This window comes from Symphalangus syndactylus, chromosome 19 (assembly GCF_028878055.3).
Source record: "Symphalangus syndactylus isolate Jambi chromosome 19, NHGRI_mSymSyn1-v2.1_pri, whole genome shotgun sequence".
Taxonomy (NCBI): domain Eukaryota; kingdom Metazoa; phylum Chordata; class Mammalia; order Primates; family Hylobatidae; genus Symphalangus; species Symphalangus syndactylus.
This window is the reverse complement of record NC_072434.2, coordinates 87,408,351-87,430,635: the sequence shown is the minus strand read 5'-3', so window position 1 is coordinate 87,430,635 and position 22,285 is coordinate 87,408,351.

The following is a 22,285-nucleotide window of genomic DNA, read 5'->3' as shown; positions in this document are numbered from 1 at the left end:
TGATCAACACGTATTTGACTTGGAAATCCAAACTGTTTATAACCATTCTCCGTGGGCTGTCACCCAGCAAACAACTGGTAGAACCTAGACAAACCAAGTGACTTGTATTCACCCTTTACAGCTTTGTCTCGTGACCACAGACCCGAAGAGGTCACCAGGCCCTTCCTCTGCTTTTAAGTAGAACTTCTAGAGCTGGGGATCCTGACATTTCTCCTAGTAAACTTCTCTTCTGATGACAGGCAATGACCAAATGCTAAGAATGTCTTTGTTATGTGAAACAGATTCTTTGAAAGAGATAATGAACTGTCTCCGCGAAAGCTGGATGTTGGGTGCTTCAGGAAGAATGCTATGAAGAACCACATCAGCTTATGAGCTGACTGTACTCTCCACTTGTTTTAAAGAGGTGAAACCCAGGGCTGCCAATAGAAACTGGTGAGTCCACATCAGAGCTATGTGACCAGTGAGCTGCCTCCCAAGCTATTTGTTACAACACTTGTCTCTGAGCAAGGCCAAATAAAATGGAGTAAAAACCACCCCTTGGACTAACAGAGCGTGACCATGGAAATTTCTCAGGATAAACAGTGGCTGGAGTGTAGCAAGGCAGAAAACAGCATGGTCTTAACCTGACACTTAGAGATAAAACAATAAAAAGTGTGGGGGCTCCTATGCCAATTTGCAATAATGAGCAAGGGTAGTGACAGTTGGATTTTTCTTGAATGAGAAAAATTTCCATCAAATTTGAAACTAAATAAACACACAAAGTCTCTTTGTGCTATTTCCATGGTAATGTTTGCGCCCAAGTCTCTGGAGCTCTGGCTTCTCACTTGCTTTTCCATAGTGTCTACTCGGTGATGAAAAGCAGCATTTCATGGCCAAGACTTTCAGCTGTTTGGCAAAGACTATTATGTCCAGCATATGGAGGATCTGTGAACTTTGCCACGGCTCTGCTTCCTGTTACCAGTCTGTCTGTGGTTATAGCCCAGAGTCTTCCCTTCAAGAGAAAAAAAAAAATCAATTTACCCTAAATTTTTAATTGCCCTATAAGACTTCATAAAATGAACAGCATTTTCAAAAAAGCACAAAGAAAAAATGGTACAACCACTTTGGAAAACTAGAAATTCCTTATTAATGTACACCTACCACACAACCCAGCCATTCCACTCCTAGGTATTTTACCCAAGTGAAATAAAATCATATGTCCACAAAAACACCTGCACACAATGCTTATAGAAGCCATATTTGTTATAGCCGGTAACTGGGAACATTCCAGTGTTCACCAACAAGTGAATGGATCACAAATAGGATGTATCACAAATAGTGAAACATTCATAAAATGAGATTCTGTTCAGCAATAGAAGTGAACACGCTACTGACACAATAACATGGGGATGGACCAATTTCAAAAACATGCTGAGCTAAAGCAACCAACCCAAAAAAGGGCATGCTTTATGCGAAATTCTAGAAAGGACAAAACACTGATAGTGACTGAGAACAGATCAGTGCTAGTGGGGTGGGAGGTGAGAGGAAATTGCCTACAAAAAAATCACAAGTGAGTTTTTTGGGCATGGCAGCAGTTATTCACAGGAGTGAGTACATGTCATGAAATTCACCGGGTACATTTTAAATGATCCTTTTTATCATATGTAAACTATTTCAATAAAGTTGATCCATGTTAAAATGGCATGGATAGTTCTCTATAACTTTGATGCACATAATTACTTCCTCAAACTGCTTTTTGGGGAGCATGTCACCTCCTTCTGCATTGCTGTACTGATTCTTAGCTCTCCAAAGTGTCCTATTACTAGGAAGTGTCACTGTGACTTTTCCAAAGCTGCTTTCCTCTCCAGGGTCAATTTAGGAATCAAGCAGCCTTCAGAGGGAAGAAGTTGACTTTCATAGGACAAAAGCAAGCAATGGTCATTGTGAAGGGCCATCACTGAACTGTATTCCCTTTCATTTAGCTCCAGCAGGTGTAATAAAGTGTGCTAACAGACTGTGGTCAGCTTGGGTTCCGTAGTCTACTGTTACCACTTGGAAAGATCCCTGGTTCCTCATCCACACCACCAACAGACGAGCACTAGGCTGACTGCCGAACATATATGCGGTCATTTACTCAAGTATCTCTATGATCAAGCATATTAGGTAATCATCATCTATATATTCACAGGAATGAATACAGTCCTTGTCCTTAAGGAAGAGGAAGTTCAAACCCTACCACGAGGGGCAAATACATAATTTTAATACAACTTGTGAAAAAGTTTTCAGCCCAAATTGCTCCCTTCTGCCTAGCACTAGGCTTAAAGACTGACCAAACTGGTATTGAATAAATGTTTATTGGATGGATGGATGGATGGGTGGATGGATGGGTGGATGGGTGGATGGGTGGATGGGTGGGTGGATGGGTGGATGGATTAAAAGGAGCAAGCAGGCCCAGCGTGGTGGCTCATGCCTGTAATCCCAGCACTTTGGGAGGTCGAGGCAGGTGGGTCACGCGGTCAGGAGATCGAGACCATCCTGGCTAACACGGTGAAACCCCGTCTCTACTAAAAATACAAAAAATTAGCCGGGCGTGGTGGCGGGTGCCTGTAGTGCCAGCTACTCGGGAGGCTGAGGCAGGAGAATGGCGTGAACCTGGGAGGCGGAGCTTGCAGTGAGCCGAGATTGCGCCACTGCACTCCAGCCTGGGCGACAGAGCAAGATTGTCTCAAATAAATAAATTAAATAAATAAATAAATAAATAAAAGGAGCAAGCAGAATTCTGATCTCAGTTGTGTCTGAACTAAGATTATGCACTTGGGGCTGGGCACAGTGGCTCACACCTGTAATCCCAGCACTTTGGGAAGCTGAGGCAGGTGGATCACTTGAGGTCAGGAATTCGAGACCAGCCTATCCAACATGGTGAAACCCCATCTCTGCTTAAAATACAAAAATTAGCAGGGCGTGATGGTGGGCGCCTGTAATCCCAGCTACTCGGGAGCCTGAGGCAGGAGAATCACTTGAACCTGGAAGGCAGAGGTTGTGGTGAGCCGAAATCATGCCACTAGACTCCAGCCTGGGCTGGGCAATACAGTGAGTCTCTGTCTCCAAAAAAAAAAAAAAAGGAAGAAAGAAAGAAAAAGATTATGCACTTAGTTTGAAGGAAAAGGCTTCAGGGAGCCCCCACTATTAGAGATTCTGTCTACAGATCATATGGCCCTTTCCTTGGCTTCCTTTCTGGAAATATAAAGTTCCTGCAGAATAAGCAATTTCTTAGTAATTCAGTAGTTTGGTCAGATGTTCCCTCATTGGAAGGAGTGGCAACAGCCCTGAAGGACACCAAGTGCTAGCAGGTAAAAGGGCAGACAACGGGCAAGCAGGAAGGTGGGGAGGCAAACTTGACTCATTCACAGCTTTCCGGGAACAGCTGAGAGGGTAAGAGGAGGTGAAGCTGCCTACTTTCTTTTGATATTTCTAAGTACATGCCCCCAGCTCAGACCTCAGGTCACCGTATCAAACTATAATATTTGGCTGATGTTCTGTAGAGACTCCTTTGTTTTCTGTTGTTTTTCCAGACATGCAGTTCCAGAAGAGTCCACTGTGCCTGCCACCATGGAAAAATGGCCAAGGGCCTGAGTGGGATTTACTTTTAGCCAGGTGGTGCTAAGCTGTATGAAAGCAAATATAAATTTCAAAGAGCCAGAAGACAAAAGTACTGAACCTCATGGCTTGGATGCAGAAACTGATATTTGTATCAGGAATCTGCTGTCCTGGAGAGAAACTGAAAGCTCTAACCTATTAGATCTCAGAGTTCTCCATATTTTGCTTCTCATGAAAGCACACTAAATGCACAGTCAGTATTTTAAAATGAGCCACACAGTGGAATATTACTCAAATAGAAAAAGAAATGAAGCACTGTTATATGCTCCAACAAGTACGAACCTTGAAAACAGTATGTCAAGTGAAAGAAGCCAGCCAGAAAAGACCACAGATTGTATGATTCCATTTATATATAATGTCCATGAGAGAAAATCTATACAAACAGGAAATAGACTAGGGGTTGACTATGGCTGGGGGTGGGGGTAGAAGTGGGAGGTTAAGAGTTACGGTTAAAATGCACAGTTTCCTTTTGGCGTCATGAAAAGATTCAAAATTTATTGTGGTGATGGTTGCACCTCTGTGTAAATACATAAAAAACCACTGAATTGGCCAGGCGTGGTGGTTCACACCTGTAATCCCAGCACTTTGGGAGGCTGAGGCGGGCAGATCACAAGGTCAGGAGTTTGAGACCAGCCTGACCAATATGATGAAACTCCGTCTCTACTAAAAATACAAAAATTAGCCAGGCATGGTGGCACGTGCCTGTAGTCCCAGCTACTCAGAAGGCTGAGGCAGGAGAATCCCTTGAACCCGGGAGGCAGAGGTTGCAGTGAGCCAAGATTGTGCCACTGCACTCCAGCCTGGGCAACAGAGTGAGACTCCATCTCAAAGACACACAAAAAAACCCCATTTAATTGTACAATTACAACAGGTAAATTATTGCATATATATTTATAACAGGTATGTGAATTATCTCTCAAGGAAGCTGTTAACAAAAAAAGAAAATAATGAATGATGCATCTTGAAATGGTTTAGCTCTGTGTTCCCACCCAAATCTCACTTTGAATTGTAATCCCCATTACCCCCAGGTGTCAACGGCAGGACCAGGTGGAGGTCATCGGATCATGGGGGCGGTTCCCCTAAGCTGTTTCGTGGTAGTGGGTGAGTGTCATGAGATCAGATGCTTTTGTAAGAGTCCAGCAATTCCCCCGCTTGCACTCATTCTCGCTCTCCTGCCACCCTGTGAAGAGGTGCCTTCTGCCATGATTGTAAGTTTCCTGAGGTTTCCCCAGCCATGCAGAACTGTGAGTCAATTAAGCCTCTTTTCTTAAAAATTACCCCGTCTCAGGTATTTCTTTATAACACTGTGAGAATGGATACATGTATCCAGGTGAAGACGCAACTGGTTACGGTTCCATGAAAGTGGCCAGTTTTGCATTTATTTGCATTCCTCCTTGCCTACATGTTCTCTAGATTTTCCTTTGTATTGGTTTTAACATGCTGTTGGTTCCCTCATTAATTAATGAGTTAAATAAAATCTTGGATATGTGGTTTTTTTTTTAAAAAAAAAAGCAAATGGGATATTTTTCATGAAGAGTTTTAGTTTATCAAAATGTATCATACTGGAAGAACTGGAAAGAATCTTACTATCGCCACTCTAAAACAAGCAGCTACAATGTGCTGACACTGTATTGGGTCCTTTAGTACCTCATTTAATCTTCACAACAACCCAGATTCTTACACAAGAATTCTTAGTCCTATGTTACAGAAGAAGTAGAGGCTAAAGCCAAATAAGAGACTCTAGGTTACAAAGTAAGTGAGAGAGTCAAAATCTGAACCCTGGTCCAACTGACTTCTTTAATCCTCTTTATTTTCACTCATAAAAAGACAACATATTGTAATTATAGTAAAAAGCCAATTGGTGGAGTTAAGAATCTTGCAGCTAAACTTAATGTGTTATTAGTTTTGTGCAAGTGCTTTCAGCTGTAGCCTCATTATTTGTAAAATGGGGTGGGGGCGATGTCGAGTAGTTGAGCTCTAAGGTATCTTCTTGCTATATTAGTGGCTATTCTGTGGACTTCAGCTATTGTTCTCTCGCTCTCTTCCCCCCAGATTTCTGGAAGAAATGTTTTGTTAGCTCTTTGTCAGTAATTCTGCCTCTCTTCCTGTCCTGCTTAATGGGTGACTCACCAGGTGTTCACTCTTTCGTCCAGAAGTTATTTTTCTTTCAGCTGCTTCTCCCAGAAATGTTCAGTGCTATTGCTTCACCATAATGTTTTGCTCGTTTCACTTCTGCCCACGTAAACCTGCCAGTGGTTCGGGCTGGATCAGTAGATCCTGGTGATGATGCTATCATTTCCAGGAAAAGGGCCAAGCACTTCCCGAACCCCTTCGTTATGGTAGGTGCTGTGTGGCCAGTGCACTATTGTGAAAGTTTGTTTTCTCCATGCTTCTTCCTTTACAGCCAACCTAACTGCTCGTGCACTGCAAGGTGAGATGTGGCAGGGTAGAAAGCAAAACTCACTGCAGTTCTCTCTGGTTTTGCGATTTTCAGGACCAAAGCACTTAGTAGAATGTATATGAATTTTTTTGAGATACAGTCTCACTCTGTCACCAGACTGGAGTGCAGTGGTGCGGTCTCGGCTCACTGCAACTTCTGCCTCCAGGGTTCAAGTGATTCCCTTGCCTCAGTCTCCCAAGTAGCTGGGACTACAGGCGTGTACCACCACACCTGGCTAATTTTTTGTATTTTAGTAGAAACAGAGTTTCACCATGTTGGCCAGGATGGTCTCGATCTCCTGACCTCGTGATCTGCCCTCCTCAGCCTCCCAAAGTGCTGGGATTACAGGCATGAGCCACCGCGCCCGGCCTAGAATGTGTATGATTTTTTTAAGAGAAATGAAAAGGAAGCAGATTCTCAGGCTTTGACAGAATGTCTTAGCTGGATGTGAAGAAAGGATGTCTTCCACACTAAAAAATGAACATCCTCGGTCCCCAGAGAGGTCACCGCAGAGCCGCTGGGGAGGCAGCATCCCGAGGAAAAGCTGGAGCGGAGTGTGTCCGGGCAGCCTGGGAAACAGGTCCCTTGACTTGATGTCCACATGGAAGCAGCAGGGACCCCTAGGACTCACGGGTCAGGCTCCCGGGACAACAGGCTCTCCAAGGTAACTCCTGTGCAGAGCTTGACACTGTGTGGGAGTTTGTAGCATATCTTGGAGGGGGCAGTGGGATACCTCGGAAAGATTGAATTCAAGCATCTTCCCAGTCTGCTGTGAAGGGGAGTTTGAAATAAAAAGCTAGTTTAGAGAAAATGTGATATTTCGTGCATATCCAAGTTTATGGATTGTGGCCTGATACATAAATACATATATCCATATGTAAAGAGAGATAGCTGTTTATATATATTTATATAGATCTAGCCATAGCTATACCTCTCTCTGTGTATATATACATAGCTCTAAATATATATGTGTGTGTATAGATAGATATACAGATATATGTGGAGAGAAAGAGAGGCTATATCTAGGTAATCTAACCTTAACCTTTAACAAAATACTGACGTAGTTCTTTTTTCTTTTTTTCTTTTTCTTCAGAGATGGGATCTGGCTCTGCCACTCAGGCTGGAGTGCAGCGGGGCAATCATAGCTCACTGTAGCCTCCACGTTCCTGGGCTCAAATGATCCTCCCACCTCAGCCTCCCGAGTAGCTGGGACTACAGGCATGAAACACCATGCCCATCTAATTTGATTTTTGTAGAGGTGGGGTCTCACTATGTTGCCCAGGCTGGTCTCAAACTCTGGAGCTCAAGCAATCCTCATGCCTTGGCCTCCCAGATTGCTGGGATTACAGGTGTACACCACCGTACCTGGCCTGTGAGGCAGTTCTTACTGCCATTTTTGGGGGTGAAGAAACAAGCCCAGGCAGATTTGGTTATTCACTTCTCACCCCACGGGCCAGAAGAAGCGGAGCCAGGGTTTCAGCCAAGGTCACTTCCTCTGGGACAATCTGGCAAATGAAGGCCAGGCAAGGTGGCTCACACCAGTAACTCCAACATTTTGGGAGGGGGGTTGTCTAAGCATCCAGATCACTTGTGTCTAGGAGTTCGAGACTAGCCTGGGCAACATGGTGAAACCCCGTCTCTACAAAAAATACAAAAAAATTAGCTGGGTATGTTGCTACGCACCTGTAGTCCCAGCTACTTAGGAGGCTGAAGTGGGAGAATCACCTGAGTTGGGAGGTCCAGGCTGCAATGAGCGCTGATCACATCATTACATTACAGCTGAGGCAAGAGTGAGATCCTGACTTAAAAAAAAAGAGTGCCCCACTTTCACTCCCTGAAGTGTTTGCATTTGGTTAACAAATTTTAACTTCATCCACATTTGATGACCACAGCACTCTCCATCACTTCCTGCTGCCTCATTTTCGAAAGCCAAGAGAGTAGAGAGGAACCCCTGGTGCTTGGGGCGCATGCCCTGCATGGTGCATGCCCTTTACAAACTCATGGGAGCGGTGGCTCCAGGAGTCAGACACCCAGCAGCTTGGAGCATTTGGCTTCTTTCCTTTGCATGCCTGGGGCATTCGCAGAAAGCCTGCAGGCACAGCAAGGGGGAGAGTGCTGGGAAGGGCGGAACTTGTTTGGATTAGGATCCCCAGGGGTTTTGTGGTTCAAAGCAGGTGGAGCACATTTTGAGGGCCTGATGATGTATACCATTTAGGAAGCCATTTAAAAGACAAAGAATACAAAAGTATGAATAAAAAATTTGGCAGTAAAGTGAATATTTAGAAAGAGACTAGAAGTCACAACAAACCAAAAGTTTCAAAAAGCTGGGGGGAGAAAAGCCACAACATCACCAAATCCAGAAAAAATAAACCTCTACAATTTTTCCCAGATGTAAAAAATTTTATTTTCGATTGACAAATTAAAATTCTGTATATTGTTGACAACATGTTGTTTTGAAATATGTATATATTGTAGAATGGTTATTAAATTGAGCTAATTAACATATGCCTTACCTCACATACTTTTCATGTTTTTGTAGTTCAAACATTTAAAATCTACTCTTAGCAATTTTTAGGAATACAATTGTTGGCTTTTTTTTTTTTTTTTGAGACAGAGTCTTACTCTGTCACCCAGGCTGGAGTGTAATGGCCCGATCTCTGCTCAATACAACCTCCACCTCCCAAATTCAAGTGATTCTCTTGCCTCAGCCTCCCAAGTAACTGGGATTACAGACACGAGCCATCATGCCTGGATAATTTTCGTTTTTTTTTTTTTTTTTTAGTAGAGACCCAGTTTTGCCATGTTGTCCAGGTTGGCCTCGAACTCCTGACCTCAGGTGATCTGCCCTCCTCAGCCTCCCAAAGTGCTGGGATTACAGGTGTGAGCCACTGCGCCCAGCTCAATATATTGTTATTAACCAGAGTCACCATGTTTTACAATAGACCTCTTGAACTTATTTCTTCTATTTCACTGAAATTTTGCATCTGTTAACCAACATCTCCCCAGCCACCCAGCCCTTGGTAACTACCACTCTACTCTCTGTTTCCATGCAATCTACATTTTTAGATTTCACATTGTATAACAGTTAAACAGCGAAAGAACATAACTAACCCTATTATTGTTTAAGGGGCCTTCACCCATTCCAGCACGCAGGCTAGGATAATTTTAAAGCATGAGATAAAACACAAAAACAGCCATCTGAGATTAAAGGAGAAGTATGTAAACTACGTTTTGTTAAAGATTTATAGGAGTGGGGCACAGTGGCTCACACCTATACTCCCAGCACTTTGTGTGGGAGGATCACTTGAGTCCAGGAGTTCAAGACCAGTCTGGGCAACATAGTGAGACCCCATATTTACAAAAAAAAAAAAAAGGAAAAATTAGCCACACATGGTGGCGTGTACCTATAGTCCCAGCCACTGGGACTGAGGCAGAAGGATTGCTTGAGCCCAGGAACTTGAGGCTGCAGTGGAGCCATGATCATGCCCCTGCATTCCAGCCTGAGTGACAGACCAAGAGCCTACTAAAAATAAAAATAAAAAAAAAGATTTATAGGAGCATTGTGACCTGACCAAAAGCTAAAACTTTCCCCACCTTCTAGGACCCTTACTGGCACCCGCATGTCTGTGGTCAACAGTCACCTATTGATCCCATGCCCCTCCTCTTCCTTCTGCTCTTAACATAAAAAGAGACTGAAATTTGTCCTGACTTAAGGTGGCACTTTAGGATGCTATTATCTTCTTGGTTTACTGGCTCTCTGAACAAACCTGGCTTTTGTCCCACCAACGCTTTTTTTTTTCAAGATGGAGTTTAGCTCTTGTTGCTGCCCAGGCTGGAGTGCAATGGCAAGATCTGATCTCTTGGCTCACTGCAACCTCCACCTCCCAGGTTCAAGAAATTCTCCTGCCTCAGCCTCCCAAGCATCTGGGATTACAGGCACGTGAAACCATGCCTGACTAATTTTGTATTTTTAGTAGAGACGGGGTTTCATCATGTTGGTCAGGCTGGTCTCGAACTCCTGACCTCAAGTGATCCACCCACCTCAGCCTCCCAAAAGTGCTGGGATTACAGGCATGAGTCACCACACCCGGCCTGTCCCACCAACTCTTGTATCTCATGTTTGACTTTTGGTGAGTACCTGAACCTGGGTTTAGTTACAACACATAAATGAGATCATGCGGTATTTGTCTTTTTGTGCTTGGCTTATCTGATTTAGCATAATATCCTTCAGGTTCATCCATGTTGTCACAAGTGACGGAATTTCCTTTTTCTAAGGATGAATAGCGTTCCACTGTGTATATATGCCGTACATCCCACATAGTCTTTATCCACTCATCTGCTGCTGGACACTTAGGAAGCTTCCATATCTTGGCTATTGTGAATAGTGCTGCATGGAAGTGCAGATATCTCTTCAACATACCGATTTCATTTCCTTTGCATAGATACCCAGTAGTGGGATTATTGTATCATGGCAGTTCTATTTTTAATTTTTTGAAGTATCCCCGTACTGTTTTCCATAAGGGCTGTAGTCATTTATATTTCTGGCAATAGTGTTGAAATATAAATAACTATACAAACTTATAAATATAAATGGTCTCCGCATCCTCTCCAACACTTGCTATCTTTTGTCTTTTTGATAATAGCCATTCTAACAGGTATGTGGTGATATATTATTGTGGTTTTAATTTGCATTTTTTTTATTAGGGATGTTGAACTTTTTTTTTCCATATACCTATTGGCCATTTGTATGTCTTCTTTTGAGAAATGTCATTTCCTGTATCATCTGGCTACATGCTCTTTGCTGGCCCCAACATGTGATGACAATTTTGTAATCTCATTTTCCATGGAGAGAAGAGAAAGACACTCAGTCTTTCCTCCGGCACAGTTGATCAAGTTTATGTTTTTTATAGTAAGACTTCACACATAGGTGTACTTGCTATTTATTGTATTGCTATAAGTTTGTGCCAAAGAGGCACAGGAGTTCCGATGAATTCTATTTTCTTTCGCTATTCCCATCAGGAAAGAAAACTGATGAATGGTACATTTATAAATGTTTACGTTGCATTCACAAGCATATTCCTGGTGAAAAACTTACTTTTGATGAGGCATTAATAAAAATCTGCTTCTCTGTTTACAATATTATGTCAGTTGATTGAAAGGTTATTTACCAAGAACTTCAACTAGGCTTCTTAACAGCAACAAAAACTAGAATGCAGAGGACTAATATATATTGTTTATGGATGTATATTTATGCAGAAGTATAAAAGCAGATGTGGGGACGATATACACAAATTTTTTTTTTTTTTTTTGAGACGGAGTCTTGCTCTGTCGCCCAGGCTGGAGTGCAGTGGTGCAATCTCGGCTCACTGCAAGCTCCGCCTCCCAGGTTCACTCCATTCTCCTGCCTCAGCCTCTCTGAGTAGCTGGGACTACAGGCGCCCGCCACCACGCCCGGCTAATTTTTTTTGTATTTTTAGTAGAGACGGGGTTTCACTGTGATCTTGATCTCCTGACCTCGTGATCCGCCGGCCTCGGCCTCCCAAAGTGTAGGATTACAAGCGTGAGCCACCGCGCCCGGCCAATATTTTTTTTTTTTTTTTTTTGAGATGGAGTCTCGCCCTGTTGCCCAGGCTGGAGTGCAGTGGCACAATCTCGGCTCACTGCAACCACCACCTCCCACGTTCAAACGATTCTCCTGCCTCAGCATCTCCAGTAGCTGGGATTAGAGGCATCCACCACCACGCCCAGCTAATTCTTGATTTTTAGTGGAGACGGGGCCAACCATGTTGGCCACGCTGGTCTCAATCTCCTGATCTCAAGTGATCCACCCGCCTTGGCCTCCTAAAGTGCTGGGATTACAGGTGTGAGCCACCATGCCTGGCCGATTCACACTAATTTTTGAATAAAGTTATGTCCAGTGATGGGAGGAAAGAGAGGGTGATGCACACTGGGTGAGGCAGTAGCTGGACTGTAATATTTTATTTATGAAGTAAATAGCATGTTTGTTTACTGAAAAGATGGGTTTGTAGCAAATAAGATAAAATATTAATAGCTGTTTTATCTTGGTGGTATGCCACAGAATTTATCATTTTCTGTGTTTTTTTGTAGCCTGAATTGTTTCACATTTTTAAAAAATGTTTTAAGATCTATTTCCTTTTCCCCTTCATTATGTTTAAAGAATGCAAATCAGTTAAAGGACTGAAATTGAGAGTGAATTTCTGGTATTTCTGATCAAGGAGAGTAAATCATTGGATCTACTTGTCATAAACTTGATGGAGATAAATGTAAAAAGAAAAAAATGACACTGAACTTCTTTTCTGAAACTGAGCTAGCACTTCTGAAAAGAACAAAATCACAGAACCCAGATCCATTAAGCTTATTCTTTGGCTCATGCAATTACAGATACGAGTTCTTATATCCGACATTCAGACCTCTGTATCTCCGGCTTTGCATTCAGGAACATTAATAGTCAATATCTGAATACCTAGTGGAATTACTAATGGTGATTTTGGAATTCCATTTTTCTAAGTTTTTTGTTTGTTTGTCTGTTTGTAATACAAAGTTCCTTTGGTCAATGACTTAGCTGTGGTCTCGCCTAGATACAGGGAATGGACTTCTCCAAGTCCCCAAGTATCTCTTGTGAGTTCATCACACGGTTATATAACATATTTCCCTGGCTTGTTGCCTTAATTGGCCTCCAGAATTTTCTAATTTGGGAAAGTGTTCCCAGAAAACAAGATTGAGGGATTGGGAAGAGTGACACAGGGAAGGAAGGCAGGCAGGAGAATGAGAGCGCAATCTCAGCTTGGTCACTCCTGGAGGCAGCTGGGGCATGACTGCCCAGGGGCTCTGAATGAGTCTCGGAGTGACTTCAGAATGGACTGCCTGTGCGCCTGAAAGAGGGAGGGAGACTTATTCATCAATTTCCAGCTCTGATTCTTCAAGGGGTGCTCTTGGGGCACGAATTCTCTTGTGCGTCGGGATGATGCTTGCGTGAGTGCTGGGCTGGTTGCTGCAGGTGTTCCATGCTGCGGTGTTAAAAAGCAAGAGCTATGCTGCAGCAGAGGGCAGGTGTTGGAAGGTTACAGCTGCTTGAAGCTGCTTGCTGTAGCAATGGCTAGAGTAAGAGATGGATGAAGGATATGAGCCAGGGCGTAAGTTTTGTGCCATCCAGGTGGTCCTGAGAAAATGGCAATCTCCTGGGTTGTGTGAAATGAAAACCTACTGCTCTGCCCTTCTTCAGTCACACAAGAGAAGACAAATCCATGTGTTGTTCCCATCTCATCACTCCGGAGGCAAAACCCTACAACAGGGTTGCTGACTTCTAGCACTGAAAATTATTATTTTTTATTATATGTTTGAATCAAACAATATTGTATGAAATGGGGTATGTCTTTGTTTTCAGAGAAAGCAGTAAATCCATTCCAGAGTCCCTCGGGAGTGTCCCGATGCAATGCATTTGGAGAAAATGCTCTTCGTGAAAGGCCATTAGGGTTATTACATCCTTAATAAAATAAGCAAAAAGAAAGCATTTTCCCCTCTTACATTTTATAAGTGTGTGTTGGCTGGGCGCGGTGGCTCACGCCTGTAATCCCAGCACTTTGGGAGGCCGAGGTGGGCGGATCACAAGGTCAGGAGATCAAGACCATCCTGTGAATGGTGAAACCCCGTCTCTACTAAAAATACAAAAAATTAGCCGGGCATGGTGGCAGGTGCCTGTAGTACCAGCTACTCAGGAGGCTGAGGCGGGAGAATGCCGTGAACCCAGGAGGCGGAGCTTGCAGTGAGCTGAGATTGCACTACTGGACTCCAGCTTGGGAGACAGAGTGAGACCCTGTCTCAAAAAAAAAAAAAAAAAGATGTGTGTTATAAGGATAATGATGATGCAAGGGCTTCATTAGGACAAAATGTTGCCTAAACTGCATTTTTTTTTTTTTTTTTTTTTTTTTTTTTGAGCCAGGGCCTCACTCCCATCACCCAAGCTAGAGTGCCGTGGCGTGAACATGACTCACTGCAGCCTTGACTTCCCTGGGTTCACTTAGGTAATTCTCTCACCTCAGCCTCCCAAGTAGCTGAGATTACAGGCGTGCACCGCCACACCCAGCTAATTGTTTATACTTTTGGTAGAAACTGCGTCTCGCCATATTGCCCACGCTGGTCTCAAACTCCTGACCTCAGGTGATCCACCCTCCTCGGCCTCCCAAAGTGCTGGGATTACAGGCGTGAGCCACCATGCCTGGCCTAAACTGCATTATTTATCTCGATTTTCAACTTTGGATTCTCTAAGTAGCCATGATTCACCCTCACTGGATTTGGAGAAAGCAAAAAAATACATGAAAATATTTCTTCTCTTAGACTCTAAGATCCTGATGAGAAGCTTATCATTAAGGCTGTCTTACAAACACCTGGGATAACCTGCTAGAACTGTCAACAGAAATACACAGGCCATGTCTGCACCTGTCTAGTTATAACTGTTGGCTGCACATCTGGGGAAACTGAGGAAGAATGCAGCCCAAAGTGCGGGGAACCTGATGAGTTCACCAAACCCCAGGCTACCAGGAGGAAGGGAAATCCCTGAAGCCTGGAGTTACGTGGTTTTTAAATAAAACAGTGGGCAGAATTATTTTATGCTTCAATAGGAAATGTATGGGCACCCCCTCACCAAGAGGCTCTGTGTAATCCTGCTGAATTGCTTGAAAAAAGAATCCAGGCAATCCACGCATGACAGAGTCATAATGTTTTGTGAGAGAAATGAAAAGGCGTTTGGGGTGTGTTGGGACTGACATCTGGAAGGGAATCACGTGCTGCTCCGCACTATACTCCTGTGACCCCAAAGTCAGAGAGGGTTGGCAGAAACTCATAGACCACTCACCTGAGCCAGGGGCGGGGCCAGGAGAAGAGAGGAGGCTGGTATTTGCTGCTGAACACCCATCATGTGCCACATAGTGAAGTGGAAAGTGGTTGCTCACTTCCAGGTCTGTCCGTCTCAAAGTGAGTGTCCCGCTGCTCCAAACCGCGCAGGGTCCGGCTCCCAGCTGCGCCGGCTGCTCTCCAAACATTGAACAGGGAGCTCGGCAGTCGCCAGGCCTCAGGGTCAGCCTGGTCCTGAGGGTCTCGGACTCAACCCCGGCAGCCAGCTGGGATCGCTTCCAGGCAAGGGTCACAGGACATTACGTAATGTCCAATTTTATCCGAGTCAGCAAAAGAGCTCATGTTGCTCAAGGAATTCTACAGGGATTTGCCCAGAGTGGAGCAGGCTGGAATGAAAAATTAGCACATCAAAGGAAGAAAAATAACTTCAGTGTTTCCAAATTGTGTTTCTGGAGACCTGGGATCATGAGACTCCAGGAAAATGTGATCCACTTTTTGTTGTGTTTCATCCCAAAGCAGCCAGCTGACCTCTTGGATGAGACCATTACCATGAACTGCAGCAGCCAGGCCATTTTCTATCCTATGTTTTAATTGGCAAAGCGCTGCCATATACTTATGTCACAGAATGCTCAGAATAACTCTGTTGGCATGTTTTACTGACCCACCGCACAGATGATGAGAGATGGAGTATACTAGTGACCTCCCCACAGTCAGAGCTTCTTTGTGGTAAGGCTGGCATTACCACCTGGATCTGCTGACTCTGGCTCCAGGGGACATTCCATGATACGGGAGAACCGGAAGTGAGACCGACTTCAGGGTGCAGTTGGAATCTGCCTGTGTATCCCACAGACATTTCAGGCTTACCATGTATTAAATACAACCCCTGATCTCCCATCTTACACCAAGCCCACTCTACCTGCAGCCTTCCCCACCTCAGTTACAGCAATGCCGTTCTTTTTTTTTATGTGTTTTTGATAAATCTATTCTCCCCCAGCTTTATTGAGCTATAACTGACAAATACAATTATATAAATTTGAGGGGCACGATGTGATTATTTGATATGTTTATATATTGTGAAATGATAACCACAACTGAGTGAGTTAAGATATCCTTTGCCTTCTGTGGTTAAGTGAAAGGAAAATCAAATCTCTGGGACCTCAAACCACCTATGGCAAAGGGAAAAGTTAAGTTTGGGAGCTGAGTCATTGAAAAAACAACAATAACAACAAAAAACAAGACCTGCTTTCCTTTTGTTCCTAAACTCATAGCTGCAGGATAGAAGGCCACATACCTCTCCAGGTGGCTTCCCTCACCCTGTGTATTAGTTCATTTTCGTGCTGCTGATAGACACACCCGAGACTGGGCAATTTACAAAAGAAAGAGGTTTAACTGGACTTACAGTTCCACATGGCTGGGGAGGCCTCACAATCATGGTGAAGGCAAGGAGGAACAAGTCACATCTTACATGGCTGGCAGCAGCCAAAGAGAACATTTGTGCAGGGGAAATCCTCTATTTAAAACCATCAGATCTCGTGAGACTTATTCACTATCAGGAGAACAGCATGGGAAAGTCTTGCCCCCATGATTCAATCACCTTCCACCAGGTCCCTCCCACAACATGTGGGGAATTCAAGATGAGATTAGTGTGGGGACACAGCCAAACCAGATCACCCTGACAATGTAAAATAACTAACAGCTTATCTTCACGGGTATGGAACAAAGACAAGACTAGAAATCATCCCTCTGCCCACCCTAAAACAAATGCGTATTTGACTTCTTTCTCTACTCTATTTTTATCTTATGTAAAATGCAGATTTACTGAGCGTGATGAGAATGCGTAATTGACTGTTCCTCTACACCCTCCTTTCACATGTAACATGTGAATTCAGTAAGCACTAATGAAAGTTTCACAAGAATATAACCACTTATCTGGCTACGTACCCACTCTTTTCTTTCCTTTTTCGCCTCCTGCTGCTCTTTCCCCTTTAAATATTGAAGTCTTCAAAACCCTCTTTGGAAAATACCTGGGCCACAGATTGTATGGTAACTTGTGTTTCTTTTTCCCAGTGCATCCTCAACCTTGGCAACATGAACCTCTAAATTGATCAAGGCCTGTCTCAGACACTTTTTGGTGTACAATTACCTTCTGTGTGTGTCTGTGTGGGGTGGGAACATTTAAGATCTGTTCTGTCTTAGCAAATCTCAAGTATACAATAATCAGTAACCATAGACACCATGCCATACATTAGATTTCCAGAACTTATCTTCTATCTGAAAGTTTGTACCATTTGACCAACCTCTCTCCATTTCTCTCCTCAGCCCCTGGCAACCACACCTCTAATCTCTGCTTCTGAGTCTGACTTTTTTAGATTCCAAATGAGTGAGGTCACCCAGTATTTCTTTCTCTGACTCTTTATTTCACTGAACATACTGTGCTCCAGGCTCATCTGTGTTGTGTCAATGATAGGATTTTCTTCCTGTAAGGCTGAATATTATTCTGTTGTATATATATACTCCATTTTCTGTATTCATCTGTTGACAGACAGGTTGATTCTACACCTTGGCTGTTGTGAATAGAGCTGCCATGGACACGGGAGTGCAGATACTTCTTTGAGATACTGATGTTGTTTCCTGTGGATATATATCAGAAGTGGGATTGGTGGATCTTAAGGTAGTTCTATTTGTAATTTTTGGAGGAAGCTCCATATTGTTTTCCATAATGGGGTACTAGTTTATGTTTCCACTAACGGCTTAGAAGTGTTCACTTTTCTCCACATCCTCACCAACCCTTGTTATGGCTTGTCTTTTATAGTAGCCATCCTGACATGTGTAAGGTGCTATCTCATTGTGTTTTTGATTTGCATTTCCTTGATGGTTCCTGATGTTCAGCATCTTTTCATGTACTTGTGGGACATTTTGGTGTCTTCTTTGAAAAACGTCTTCAGGTCCTTAAGCCAACTTTGTTTTTTTCAGTTACCCAAGTAAGCAAATAAACGAACAAACAAAATCCTTAGAGTCATCGTTGTCTCTATTTTTCTCTCACACCCACATCCGATTTGTCATGAAATGCCATGGACTTGACCTTTAAAAATATCCAGAATTTGACCACTTCTCACCACCCTCACAGCTGTCACTCTGGTCTGAATCACCGTTGACATTTGCATGGATTCTTGCAATGGCCTCCTAATTGGTCTCCCTGCTTCTTCCCTTTGTCCCCAATATAATAGCCAGAGTTAACTTTTTTTTAGACAGGGTATCCCTCTGTCACCCAGGCTGGAGTGCAGTGGCACCACCTCTGCTCACTGCAACTTCCACCTCCCCTGGCTCAAACGATCCTCCCACCTCAGCCTCTGGAGTAGCTAGAACCACAGGCAGGCACCAGCATGCCCAGCTATTTATTTTGTATTTTTTGTAGAGGCAGGGTTTCGCCATGTTGCTAGGCTGGTCTCAAACTCCTGGACTCAAGGCATCTGCCCACCTTGGCCTCCCAAAGTGTTGGGATTACAGGTGTGAGCCACCACACATAGCCCAAGGTGGTTTTTTTTGTTTTTTGTTTTTTGCTTTTTTTTGAGATGGAGTCTCACCTGTTGCCAGGCTGGAGTTCGGTGGCACAAACTTGGCTCACTGCAACCTCCACCCCCCAGGTTCAAGCGATTCTCCTGCCTCAGTCTCCTGAGTAGCTGGGACTACAGGTGCACGCCACCACACCCAGCTAATTTTTGTAGTTTTAGTAGAGACGGGTTTTCACCATGTTGGCCAGGATGGTCTCTATCTCTTGACCTCGTGATCTGCCTGCCTCAGCCTCCTGAAGTGCTGGGATTACTTACAGGCGTGAGCCACTGCGCCCGTCCCAGAGTGATCTTTTAACAGGTGACTTAGATAATAAGTCTCTGCTCAGAACCCTGTACTAGCTCATTTCACTCAGCATAAAAACTAAAGTTCTTACAATGATGACAAAGTCCTCTTTGTTTGTCCCACCCCATTGCTGTGATGACCTCCAGTAGGAGGAGTAGCTACTACGTGCTCCTAATCTACTCCAGCCACCCCAGCTTCCTTACCATTCCTTCACCATCTCAGGCACGCTCTTACCCCAAGGTCTTTGCTCTAGATGTTCCATCTTCTTCAAATGCTCTTTCCTCATATTTTGCTTAGCCAACTCCCTCTCCTCCTTCAAATCTTCTCAGGGTTTGAAGAACTGGGAAGTGTTTAACACCACGTCCTGCTCCATATCATTGCATTCCAATCCTGCATGCCCTATTCTTTTTTTCTACAACCCCTATTTCCTTCTATGTTACTATATATAGGTAACAGGTAAACTGTGCTATTATTCCAATACATACTCTGACCCTCTTAGGTGGATTATTCTTTTTTCTTTTTTTTTTTTTTTTTTTGAGACGGAGTCTCGCTCTGTCACCCAGGCTGGAGTGCAGTGGCGCGATCTCGGCTCACTGCAAGCTCCGCCTCCCGGGTTCACGCCATTCTCCTGCCTCAGCCTCTCCGAGTAGCTGGGACTACAGGTACCCGCCACCACGCCCGGCTAATTTTTTGTATTTTTAGTAGAGACAGGGTTTCACTGTGGTCTCGATCTCCTGACCTCGTGATCCGCCCGCCTCAGCCTCCCAAAGTGCTGGGATTACAATCGTGAGCCACCGCGCCCAGCCTTAGGTGGATTATTCTTTCCCCACCCCGTTGGCCTTGGACATGGGTCTGATTGCTGACATATAAGCAAAAGCATTGTTACTTGTAGGCAGAAGTTACAGGAGCCAGCGTGTGGTTTACCATGTTCTTTATCCTGCCATAATGCCTGTTGCGTTTGACTTCTTTCACTTAGCAGTAGTATTTTTGAGTTCACCCATTTTTGAGTTTATGACACCTTGTTCCTTTTCATTGCTGAATAGTATTCCAAAATGTGACTGAACTACAATGTGTTTATTCAGAGTTGCAGATAATGGCTACTCCATCAGGCTGGGTTCCAGAAAGATGACAATCTGTCGCAGAGCTGTAGTTAACCAGTAATGGTCAGGTCCCATGGGTCAGAAATGAACTATTGTGCTAGAAGCTGCTGAGATTTTGCAAACTAACCTAATTAATGCATATCTGTGTTTTCTGCTCATTGATGGATCAGAAGCATATAGAAAGAGTTTGGAGTGCAGCAGGTCTTTAATAAATATTTGTTAAATGAATAGATGCTGAGGAATATGATTTAAGGAATGGCAGGAGTATTTCCAGTCTTGAAATATCCTTCCCTCTCTGCTTTCTGAAACTTGAAATTGTATTAGTATAAATTTACTCTTTTAGGTTAAGTATTATTACTCATTTTTAACATTATTAGAAGTATGCCATAATTGTTTTCATTAGTATTTTTAGTATAAATGATGTGTTAAACATGATTTGGGACAAAGAAAACACATGCTAGTAATTGGAAAGAGTGCTAAAAAATTATCTGTCTATTCGTCAAATGACTTACAGGTGAATAACTTGTTCTAGAAACTGAACCATAAAAAAATTGGGCCCCTGTTTTAAAAATCATTACACAAACAATTTATCTCTGATTCTCAAACTTCTGTTATCATTAACATTATTTTTTAAGTTTTATAATTTTTTTGAGACAGAGTCTCTCTCTGTTGCCCAGGCTGGAGTGCAGTGGCGTGATATCGGCTCCCTGCAACCTCTGCCTCCCAGGTTCACGCCATTCTGCTGCCTCAGCCTCCCGAGTAGCTGGGATTACAGGCACATCTGCCTCAGTCTCCCGGGTAGCTGGGATTACAGGCAAGTGCCACCATGCCCAGCTAATTTTTGTATTTTTTAGTAGAGAAGGGGTTTCACCATGTTGGCCAGGCTGATCTCAAACTCCTGACCTCAGGTAATCCGCCCGCCTTGCCTCCCAAAGTGCTGGGATTACAGATGTGAGCTACCGTGCCCGGCCAAGTTTTATAATTTAAAAATAGCTTTATTGAGATATAATTTACATACAATAAAATTTACTAATTTCAGGCATACAGTTCGATGCCTTAAATTTTTTTTTTTTTTTTTTTTTTTTTTTTACACAGTCTTGCTCTGTGGCCCAGGCTGGAGTGCAGTGGTGCGATCACAGCTCACTACAACCTCCGCCTCCTGGGTTCAAGCGGTTCTTGTGCCTCAGCCTCCCAAGTAGCCCGGATTACATGCTGTGCCACCACACCCAGCTAATTTTTTTGTATTTTTAGTAGAGACAGGGTTTTGCCATATTGGCCAGGTTGGTCTTGAACTCCTGTCCTCAAGCTACCCATCCACCTTGGCCTCCCAAAGTACTGCGATTACAGGCATCGGCCACTGTGCCCGGCCCAGTTAGATGACTTTTGATATTTGTGTGCAGTCATGTAACTTCTACTGCAATCAAAATACAGACGAGCTCCTTCTCCCTTTAAAGTTTCATTATAATTCTTTGCAATCAATCTTTTGCAAGCCCCGGCCAAGGGCAACCACTGATCTTCTGTCTCTATACTTTTGCCTTTCTTGAAGTTCATACAAATGGAATTATAAAGTCTGAGTCTTTTGATTGTGACTTCTTTCACTTAGCAATAATGTTTCTGAGCTCATCTATGCTTTTGAGTAATATTTTGTTCCTTTTTTTTTTTTTTATTGCTGAGCAGTATTCCAAAGTGTGGATATGGGCTGGGTGCAGTGGTTCATGCCTGTAATCCCAGCACTTTTGGAGGCCAAGGCTGGCAGATAACTTGAGGCCAGGAGGTCAAGACCAGCCTGGCCAATATGGTGAAACCCCATCTCTACTAAAAATACAAAATTAGGCACGGTAGCACACACCTGTAGTCCCAGCTACTTGGGAGGCTGAGGTAGGAGAACTGCTTGAACCTAGGAGGCAGAGGTTGCATTGAGCTAAGACTGCACCACTGCACTCCAGCCTGGGCAACAGAGCAAGACTCTGTCTCAAAAAAAAAAAAAAAAAATTGGATAGGCTGAAAAATAAAAAATAATTCCCTAGTCCCCTGGTAACCTTTATTCTACTTTCTCTCCCTGTAAATGTGACTACTCTTGGTCCATCACAACAGTGGAATCATCCAATCTTTGTCCTTTTGTGACTGGCCTATTTCACTTAGCATAGTGTCTTCAGTGTTCACCTATGAGGTATCAAATTCTCATTCTGTTTAAGGCTGAATAATATTTCATCATGTTTGATTCAGGAGGCCAAGAGTTCAAGACTAGCCTGGGCAACATAGTGAGATCCTGTCTCAAAATTAAGAAAAAATTAGCCTGGCATGGTGGTGCACAGGTGTAGTCCCAGCTACTCAGGAGGCTGAGGTGGGGTGATCACTTGAGCCCAGGAGTTCGAGGCTGCAG